Genomic DNA, 9,468 nt, shown 5'->3' with positions numbered 1-9,468 from the left:
ACAACCCTTGGTGTTGCCCCTTGGTGTTGCCCCCGCGCCTCGCTCAGCCAGTGAGCGGGAACCGGTCTGTATGTGGGATCCGAACCCTCGACGGGAGCGCCGCCGCGCTTCCCAAGCGGCGCACTAGCGCAGTGCGCCACTGGGCCGGCCCTTTAGATTTTATTCTAAGTACGATGAAATCATGGGAAGATTTCACGCAGAGGAATGACGTGGTATAATTTCTATTCAAAACAATTGCTCAGGCTGCTGTGTGGAGAATATATTATAGCAAGTCAAAAGAGAAAGTAGGCAGATCAGTTAGGAGGGGATTGCAGTATTCCAAATGAGAGACAGTTGAGCTTGGACTAGAGCCATATGAATGGAGATGGTGAGAAATGGAGAGATTTGGGATGGATGCTTGAGGTGGAGTCTAGAAGATTTTCTGAAGGTTTGGATCTGGAGGGGAAGGTGAGAGAAAGAAAGAAACACAACCCTAGGTTTTTCACTGGGTGAGCATTTGTTCTGTTAACTGTTGTGGGAAAGATTGGAGGAGGAAAATAATTGGAGTGAAATAACAGGGGATCTATTTAAGACGTTAAATTTGAGATCACTTTTCAATACTTAATTAAATATTTTAGTTAAGTTCCTGGATATATGAGTCTAGACTTCAGTATAAAAGACAGAACTGGAGCTATAAGTTTGAGAGCCATAAGCATAAATGCTACTTAGAGCCATTGACTAGATTAAGTCACTTGGAAAGAGTGTGTCCACAGAGGGGGAAAGAGCCTCCAGCGCTGAGCCTTGGATATTCTAATAGGTATGGATTTTGCAGAGAAAGTTTACCCAGCAAAGGAGGTACTCAGAAGTGATGTAGGAGGAAAAGTAGGATAGTGTTTTAAGAAGGAGGGAAGGATCAACTAGGTTGAATAATGCTGACAAAGTCAGATGAGCACAAAAATGTGGCCCAAGGATTTGCAAAATAAAGTTTGTTCTTGACCCTATTATTTTCAGTGGCTTGGAATCGAGGACAGTTTCCTAGGAAGAGTATGTTGAGGAGTGAATGTGAGGTGAGGATGTGAAGACAGATACTTACTTAGCAATAAGTAAAAGAAGTTTGAGGAGATATAGATAAATGGTGCCTGGAAGTGGCTGTAGAGTCAAAGGAGTTGCTGTTTTGTGCATTTGTTTTTAGGACGGGAGAGATTAAAGCATACATCTGTGTGCTAATGGAAATAATCCAAAAATAAGGGTGAATTGTGGGAAGGTGAAAGATACAAGTTACCGAAGCAAATTTCTTCAGATGATCAGAGGAAATGTGAGATAGAACCCATGAATGGGTCCTTTGAAAGAACTTTAGATACTTCCCACCATAACAGAAGAGAAGACAGAGAGTCAGAGTGCAGATAAGGGGACTGATAAAATTTAGAACAGGACTTCTATATTTTTAGCTAATAATCTGAGATCATCAACTGAGAATAAGGAGGAGTGCCAATTTAGATTTTAGGAGAGAGAAGAAGATATGAAAATGTCATTTTGTAGAGTAAGAAAGCTGAAGGTTGGTAGCATAGCTTGGCCTATTGGGCACTGTGAGTATCCACCTGCAATTATGGCAGTCTGGAGGGGGAGCAGTCATATTCTTCAGCCATATTCAGTTTCTCAGGTGTAGATATGGAATAACTGGATGATTGGGTTTGACATGAGCTAAGATTTGCCTGATGAGTACAACAAAGAGATAGAGATTGTTTCCTTATAGGATTAACCTTAAACAAATAATCAGACAAGTAGCTGTCATTTCAAATTGTAACAAATGTTATGTATGTTTATCTATTTGTTTATGTGTGCCCCTATTGCATAAAAACTACCACAAATTCTCTAAGGACAGGGATCGTACCTATTTTGCCATTTATTTTGTCTTCAATGCCTATCACATGGAATGTGCTAAACAAAGAGTAAATAATAAGTATTTCTGAAGGAATGAGGCTTTCCCAAAAGTATAGTTTATTAGGCTTTTCCCTCAGCATCTTTTCCTAAAACACCAAAAATTTTACAGAATTGTTGGGAAAAATAGCAGCCAAAAAGTTCAGTAAGGACATGACCAGTCAATGTAGAAGGGAAAGCACCAATCTTGAAGGTGGGAGATTTCGGTTTGAGATGAATTTTGTCTTAGGGATTTTTGTTAGTGTTTCTGCATCTGCATGCACAAGCTATTGTTTATGGGGCACTTTGACAAACGCATAAAAGATGTTTTTCCCATGTTAAATATTCCTTACTAATTACTTATATTAAAAATTATTTCCTTTAAACTAAAAATACTTGCACTTGCTTTCATTTTCTCTCCAATATAATCCTCCCATTTAGCATAAAACACTAAACAATGACTTTCAAAGTGCTGATCATTTTATTCAAATATGTCCTGAACTATAATTCCAAATACAGTTTTAGATTGGATCAAAATTTTTAATATTTTATGTCCTGTGCCACACTAGCAGGTACAAAGACTTAAAGTATAGTCATTCAGGTGTTTCTGTGTAGGAAGATATTAAGTAACATATTGAATAAATATGGAAAAAAATGATTAATCTACTCCTGCTCCAGATATAGCCTGAATTCTGGATGATTTTCATTCATATTTATGGCAGTCCCATTTTCCTCATCGCCTCATTTTTATGTTTTCCTTTTTTTCCATCCCATTGTGTGAAGTAATTTTTATTCCATTTTCTCTCATTGGCTTTTGCTCTTGACATTCTATGCAACATTTAGCCACAAAAGCAGTAGGATTTTAAGGGCAGATTTCAAAAGCAAATTATTTCTTCCAAGTCCTCCCAAGGCATTAGAAGGACTATACCTCAGAACGTCTTTCTTATGTGTAGTCATAAACCATCTAGACTAACTCCCTCATTTGACAGATGAGAAAACTGAGACTCAGGGAGTCAGCACCCTGTCATAGCTCACAAAATCAGCTGATAGCAAGGCGAAGATCAGAACCCCATCTCCTAACTCTCAAATTAGTACTGTTTCCAATACACCACATTGCCTCCCCCAGCAAGATGCCTCCCATGGGGTATTGCTTCTTGAAGATGAAGTATATTAAATTCACATTTGGCTGCTAATCATTTTCTCAGGAGCTCTATGGTATTTCATTAATTGCTGCATGTAACACTCTGGCCTTTCACCTGTATTAACTTAGCTCATTAAACTTGAGGCCAGTAATAAACAAGACTGAATTCAGATATTTTCCTTGGTATGTGTTCAGCACTTTTTTTTAATGGTTTCTACTGTGTGGAACATTTTTCCATTCACAGTTTATGGGATGAGAAAAACAAGAAGAACATATTTCAAGGAATGGAGTGTGTGTGTGTGTGTGTGTATAATATGCCTCTTTATGTCAATAAAAGTATATTAAATACTTATACAAAGCTTTGTGAAGACTAAAAAGAAATATGCGTGACAGCACGAGTGACAGCATAGCACCGGCTCTAGCATCTGGCAGACTGGGATTTGAATCCTGGCTTTGCCATTTATTAATGGTGAGAATAGGAACGATTTACTTGACCTTTTTCAACCTCAGTTTTGACTTCTGTAAATGAACGCAAGTATACACACCTCGAAGGGTTGCAGTGAAGAAGAGAGAACATACTCATGTACTTTGCAAAGGCTCTGGCATATAGCAACACTGAATACATGTGCTGTTGAGGAGGAGGAGGAGGATGGAGTTCCTTCATAGAACTTGAAATCACCTCTCACTGCACCTATTGGTGAGGAAGCTGATTTTCCCCATGTCTCCTCCTCCACCTCCTTATCACTACAAAATACAACCAAGTGTCCTCAACAGTGCAAGTAATTCTATTTCACCCCTCCCAGGTTCTCCACCGACACTTTTTCATGTTCATTTTGACTAAGAAATGACTCTTTCACAGCTCATAGCCCATGCAGCCCCCAGTTAACACAAGTTCCTATGTAATTTTGAAAGTTGTTTGAGACTGTGACTGAGCAGGGGATGGTGAGAAAGGAGGGGCCATTTGCAGAAAGATGACCAGCACGGAGGTAGAGATAAAGGTCTGTCAGGAAGAATGAGAGCTTGGATTGGTTTCAGGGCAGAGTCACGGGGAGAGCAGGGGTGTGGCAGTCAGCGGGAAGTGTGGGAGTGAACATCAGTGTTGGACACTTGGTGTGGGGACACGTAGTCAGCACTGGTTCTCTATTTCCCTAAATACCATTATTAGTCAGGGTTCTCCAGGAAAACAGAGCCAATACGATTTATAGAGATATATAAGAGGGAATTTAATATGGGAATTGGCTCACTTGGTTACGGAGGCCATGAAGTCTCATGATATGCCATCTGCAAGCTGGAACACCAGGAAAGCCTGTAGTGCAATTCAGTCTGAGTCTGAAGGCCCGAGAACAATGATGTAACTCCGTATCTGAAGCTGAAGGCCTGAGAACCGCTGGGGTGGGATGGGGTCGAGCCTAAAACCCAAGAACCTGGAGCTGTGCCATCCGAGGGCAGGACAAGATGGATGCTCCAACTCCAGCTCCAGAAGAGGGAGCTAATTTACACCTCCTGCACGGTATTGTTCTATCGGGCCCTCAGCAGACTGGATGATGTCCACCCACATTCTCTACTCACTCTACTGATCCACATGCTAACGTCTTCTGCAGACACCCTCACAGACACACCTAGAAATAACGTTTTACCAGCTGTATAGGTATCCCTTCAACCAGTCAGGTTGACACATAAAAGTAACAATCACACCATAGAATCTTTTTGATTCCCTACCATAGGATCTTAAAAATAATAATAATGATCTTATAAGTAATCTAGTTTACTTTCCTACAACCATAATCCCATCACCCACATTCTGCATCATTCTCTTCTCTCCGCCCCCACCCTCCCAGTGTCCACACTTCCTGTGCCACCACGTTTTCTGGTGTTTTCCCTACACCCTAAAGAGTAAAACCCAAACACTTTGTCCAGAATTCCGAGCCCTCCTTAGATTTCCCAGCTTTATCCCCTACTCTTCCTCAGTGCCCCCACCCTCCCAGTGTCCACACTTCCTGTGCCACCACGTTTTCAAACATCTGGTGTTTTCCCTACACCCTAAAGAGTAAAACCCAAACGCTTTGTCCAGAATTCCGAGCCCTCCTTAGATTTCCCAGCTTTATCCCCTACTCTTCCTCAGTCACTTAGTATATTTTAGCCACAGAAGAGTGAGCTCATCTGGTAGTTTCTTCATTTTATTTCTTTATCTCCCTTTCTATTCTAGCACTATGATATTTCCTGCTTTTTAAATCTTTCATCATAGTTTAAATTCATCCTTCACTATAAAGCCTTTTGTAATCTCTTAGTATTAATTGCTCATTGGATCTGGGTTACATCAGACTGTTTGCACGTCTCTTCTTCTACTTATCCCATTCTCCCTATTATTACCACCGTAACCCAGATGCCAGCTGTCCTGTCCTTCTGGAGATTGCTACAAAATCCCTAGACATTACGTTCTCCTGGTCACTTCTTGTGATAAATTCCTTCTCTCATTCTGAATCTCTCTGAAATCTTACCCCATGTTGGTTTTTCTTCTCAGCTGTATGCCAACCCAACCATGAAACTCAACCCTATTTCCCTGGTTTTCATCCAGATTTCTCACTGAGGACCGTAAGCATGTAGCTGACTATATTAAATAGAAATCATGGAAGAGGATTTAGACTGAAGCAATGCAGTCCTCTTCAGATTGAACATTAGCTCTCCATCTCTGTGAAGTCCTTCAGCCCTCATTCTATCAGGCCCTGCTCCATCTCTGCCCTGTGCTCTGCCCTCTCTTTTTGCTCCTCCTCTACCCTCTTCTCTCATCTCCATTCTCCCTCTGCTCCAAAATTCTTCTGCATTTCTCCATACATAGTGTTTTGTTGCTTTTGTGTTGCTTCACTCCCCCCACAGATTTGTCACCCCACTTCCCCTGGGTGACAGAGATGCAAAGGATTACTCAAAGCCCATCTCTTCTGAGCAGTGAGAAGCCCCGAAGTGGTTAACTTCCCTGGGACCCTCCACAATAGGCAACCCTTCCTTGGGAAATTAACACCGAATTGGGGTTCTCTTCCTGCATTTATTTTCCAGACCAGTAAGTTACAGGAAGAGACATAGGTGGGGTTATAGTTTAACAACATAGGCTGGTAACTTTCAGGGAAACAAGCCAGATAACATTCCCGTAGACAATTATCTTACAGCAATTTCTCAGTATCTTTACATAACAATCAGTAACTAGTCTGTCTTTGAGCCAGCAACCTTGCTGTGCCACAATTCTTATCTTACACCAGAGACTTATAGCCTGAGGAAAATTTCCAGTCCTCTGCAAGGTCAATATTTGAAACTGCAAGGTTTTGGAAAACCAGGCCCTGTGAGGTAAATATGTTTTACGGTATATTCCACATCACAGGGAAGTTAACCACTTCAGGGCTTCTCACTGCTCAGAAGAGATGGGCTTTGAATAATCCTTTGCATCTCCGTCCCCCAGGGGAAGTGAGGTGACAAATCCATGGGGGGTGAAGCAACACAAAAGCAACAGTGTTTGGACCATCTCTTTATTGGTTTCTTCTAAATCGAGCCATTTCTCAAAGCTCAACCTAAAAGTATTGCTGTAAGTTTGTTTCTTTAAAGAAACCTGATATGAGTCATTTAAATGCTATTTCAATAATAAATAATAATTTTTTTCATCCCAGTTCCTTTGACTATGAGTCAGTCTTCCTCACAAGCCTATAAACTGCTTTTGGAAAGAGCCACCTCCTGTTCGTCTCTGTGGCCCCAGGCCCCAGCACCTTCACAGTCCTTGGCAAAAAGCAAATCTTGCCTCCCTCGTCCTCCACTGGCAGTCTATGTATGTTAGATGTTTTTCTCTTGATCGACATTATTCCTCATACACTTTCTGACTTCGTCACTTCACAATAAAGTGTGAACTGCTTGCTTTTCACACAGGAAGCTCCTCACCCTCTTGTATCTTGTTAAACACACAGCAGAGGGTTAGTAGTTTGCTGGCTCCCCAGGGCCCTACCAAAGTGTCACCCTTCTCCCTGTGGTATTTCTTCCACCTGGAGGATTTTCTTCCCCTTTCCTGACCCTCACGCCTCTATCTGCAGTGCTTGCCACCCTACCTTCACCTTTTCCTTCAGAACTTCGCTCAGACGTCACCTCCTCTAGAAAATTTCTGACCCTCAGCCTGGATTTGGTACACATTGTCATCACTCATATAACAGCCTGTGTCACCTCTGCCACAGCCCTTGTCGCAGGGTACTACAACTGTTTTTAACTATAGGCTCTTTTAGGTCACAGACTTTTATATATAAATTTCAAGTGTCTGGAACTTCACGAATATTTTTTGAATTTATGAGTCACAACTGTTGTGTAAGTATGATTTTTTTACTTTATATAACATTTAATATTAAAAGAACCTATTATATAATTTAACTTCTTTCTGAAAGTAATTGTTTGGGATTGTTCAACAGTTCAAATAACCAGCAAGATTTTGTAAATACATTCAAGATATTCATTCCTTCATTCACTTGTTAAGTTTTTAGAAATATATTGAGTATCTATTATGTTTTGGATCAAAAACTGTCTAGGATCTCAAGTGGGGAAGGTGGAAGCAAAGGCTAATAGTGATAAGGTGGAGCCATAGGTGCAAGCAATAAAATGTGCCCAGAGCACCCTGGAGCACATGAGGAGCTGCTGACACTGGGCAGGGAGGAGAAGCAGCAATAAAGGAGACCATTTAAATGCTGTGAAGGCTGAGCTGAAACTAAAAAGCCAGATTGGCATGTACGAGGGGAAACAGTCAAGGATGGGACATTCTTAGTAGAGGGGATGCATGAGCAAACATGGACAAACAGAGCATGGTACACAATGCAAAAGAAGCACTTACGGCTTATGGGAATAAATTGGCAGGCACGCATTTTACAAACATTATTCCATTTAATGCTTATACCAACATCGTGAGTTAGATGCTGTCATTCTCATTTCATTGATAAGGAAAATTAGTAGCAGAATAGTTAAGTATTTGGCTCATAGTCACACAGCTAATAAATACAAAACTGTGATTTTAATATAAAGTCTGACTTCTAAATCAGTACCCTAACCCCTATGTGAATGTTGACTTTCTAATTTCACTATGAAACATGAACTGTCATTGCTTTTGACTGATTTAGACATCAGATATTTGATCAAAAGTTGTATGCTTAAATTTATCAGGTTAAACTAATAGTCATGTTTTATGTATTTTGCACATTCAACTCCAGTGTCCCAATTTGCACCATTGGGCACCACATAGCGTGTAATATGTAGATGGTCCTTCCTTCTCTGTCTTCTTATTTTTTTCCACTGTCCAAATTTAATAATATGAAAAATTTCTTATGGTTGTATCAGTGATTAAGCATTACATGCCAATTACCCAAGGGAAAAATCTGTTTCTGAATCTAAATCATGCTAAAACTGATTTTGAAATAAAAACCAGAGTCAAATGTAGGAAACTGATTACTTTGATAATTGGGGAAAGCGACAAAGAAAAGTAACTGAATAGAACAAAAAAGAGACTTCTTATCTCTAGCTCCCATACTACTTTTTTTTTGGCACCTGGCTTGTACAGGGATGGACCCCTGGACCTTGGTGCTGTAAGTACCATGCTCTAACCAACTGAGCTAACCAACCAGTTTCTCCCATACTACTTTGAATCATGCTGAGCACACAGTGATTGAAATTAGGGTGTGTGAGGAACTTCACATGGATAACTTCATTTAAACCTCACAATGGCCATTTTACAGATAACCAGACAGCCTCAGAGAACCCATGCTCCCACCTATTATACCACGCTGCTCCCATAATTTTTATTTTAGGTGTCCAAAAACTACTCCGATTGCCTTCTTAAGTTTTTTAAAGATCAACTCTTTGAAGATTTATTTTCTTCATTTTTCTGTGTATTGTTGGTCACTTGATTGAGTTCAAACAGTTTTCCAAGGAGTTTGGTATATCATGCCATGAGGTAACTGCAATAACCAGCTATACTTGGTATATAACCCAATCTGAATTAATGAATAACAAGAGATAATTATAAAATTAATAGCAATGGTAACTGTACACAAATCGTATGAAATTATTTAGTTTTCAACGTAGCACAGGACAGTTCCTGGCCCAGAGTAGACATTTGATATTGTATTTGTTGAATAAACGTCGAAAGACTGATAAGTACTGTAACTATAGTATATGTGAACATGTCTTTTGAAAGAAAAAAAAGGTCAACTTCTAGATAGTTGTGAAATATCCTTTACGTCTAACTTATCCTTCAGTCTGTCAGTGTATACACACATACACACACACACAAGTATAAAGGAGATTGATTGACTTGAGGTTAACACTGAGTGACATATGTGTACAGAGATACTAAGTGATATATACCTGAAATCCTTTTATTTTTTCATGTATTACCATTTAGATATCAAAGTAATTACTTT

General features: G+C 40.0%; 1 protein-coding gene across 1 annotated transcript in view; it reads left to right on the top strand.

Annotated features, from left to right (window-relative positions):
• The window catches only part of LOC103592253 (dihydropyrimidine dehydrogenase [NADP(+)]-like), a 156,572-nt gene that overhangs the window by 118,696 nt on the left and 28,408 nt on the right, over nucleotides 1–9,468 (top strand). The gene's annotated exons all lie outside the window — the stretch shown is intronic.

The sequence above is a fragment of the Galeopterus variegatus genome, unplaced genomic scaffold (assembly GCF_000696425.1).
Source record: "Galeopterus variegatus unplaced genomic scaffold, G_variegatus-3.0.2 Scaffold1114, whole genome shotgun sequence".
NCBI classification, from domain to species: Eukaryota; Metazoa; Chordata; class Mammalia; order Dermoptera; family Cynocephalidae; genus Galeopterus; species Galeopterus variegatus.
The sequence above is the reverse complement of the archived record's forward strand: the minus strand, read 5'-3'. Positions and strand labels throughout refer to the sequence as shown.